Consider the following 1,500-nt stretch of genomic DNA (forward strand, 5'->3'; position numbering starts at 1 on the left):
AGCTTCCCTGCGGACAACCAAATATGTCAAATTTTGCAGGAAAATCAATCGTGCTGTACACTCGGGATTTTTAGCCCGCAAAACTTGACTATTTCATTTGTTTGCAACGAAGCGATCGGGGAATATTCCGATAATTTTGAAAGTCTTGGGATATTATAACTGATAATTTGAAGATCTTGGAGTATTACAAATAAATATTTCTCTCCGTTCGCGTAGTTAGTATGAAAGGACAGCGTTTTTATTTTGTTGAGAATTCTCATACCTAGATTTTTAGAATTTGAAATCTGCAACTTGCATCCGGATAAAATGTAGAGAAAAAAGGATGAATTAAAAAAAAATGGATGAAATTTACTAAGAAAAAAATGATTATTTTTATAGGTAAAAATATTCCGAAATTGATCTAAATAAAGAATGAAATTTTGCACATGAATACATTTATAAATAACGCCTGGAAAATCAAGTAGCAAGGCAGTAAAACGGTTTAAGGCGTTGCGGATTCGAGGCAGTTTTCAAGTTGGCCGCTACGCTAATCGACAGTCTTAGAGTCTGGAATGCAAATCGGGGAGGGGCTGAGCAAAAATATTGATACCTAAAACTAAGCGTAATAGTATTTTGCCCGCAAACCTAAGCAATTCCGATTAGAGAGGAAAATATGTCAACGATGCAAGTTCCGAATTTCAGTTTCTGAAATTTGGAACGAGAAGCCTTTAAATTGCATCAGAGAAATTCTAAAGTTTTGAAAAATATTGAAAACAAGTAGAAAAATTTAGGTAAATTTTGGAATTTTGTCGATAAAAATACTGCCATATGATGTTGAAATTTAGCATTTTTTCAAAAATAAATTTCATCCTCATGAATTGATAAATTTTTCGGATTTTTCTGTGTAAAAATTAAAAATTGAAATGGAAAAATTGTATTAAAATTCTATACGTGATGAAGTTTCTGAATGTCCAGTGGGGAATTTGAAATAATGAGAAAACCATAAAACAATTCTGTCACAATTCTCACCATTGCCACGCAATATTCAAGGATCCCTAAACACGTCAGTAGATTATAAAATCATCACAACCTTTGAGTCCTTACGAAAAAGGAGTGTAATGTTCCTAGAACTGAGGAGTGAATGAATTTTTTAGTTTGTTTCTTCTCCATTCTATTGTGGACCCTCCGCTGCACGGCATCTAGACTTTTTTTGCGGGGTGCTTCGGTCTTCATGTAAGATAGTCCAGTCGGAGCGCGTCGGAAAAAGAGTTTTGTTGTCGATTTTTCGTCATAAGTTAACGATTTCGATGATTTTTTTTTAATGCTCAGAATAACGCGTAGATCAAATGTGATTAAGTCCCAAGGTGTGGTTTTTGATTATTAACAAAATGCCCCTTGGAGTGGTCACTTTGGATTAAAATATCTCGGAAACTATTGAGAAGTGATCGAAACATGCAGCGGTAAAGATTTAGATAATTTCGAGACGAATAGAATGGTTTTTGACTCATGTCTCTATCACTA

The sequence above is a fragment of the Diachasma alloeum genome, unplaced genomic scaffold (assembly GCF_001412515.2).
Source record: "Diachasma alloeum isolate Michigan unplaced genomic scaffold, Dall2.0 Dall_scaffold_00333, whole genome shotgun sequence".
Taxonomy (NCBI): domain Eukaryota; kingdom Metazoa; phylum Arthropoda; class Insecta; order Hymenoptera; family Braconidae; genus Diachasma; species Diachasma alloeum.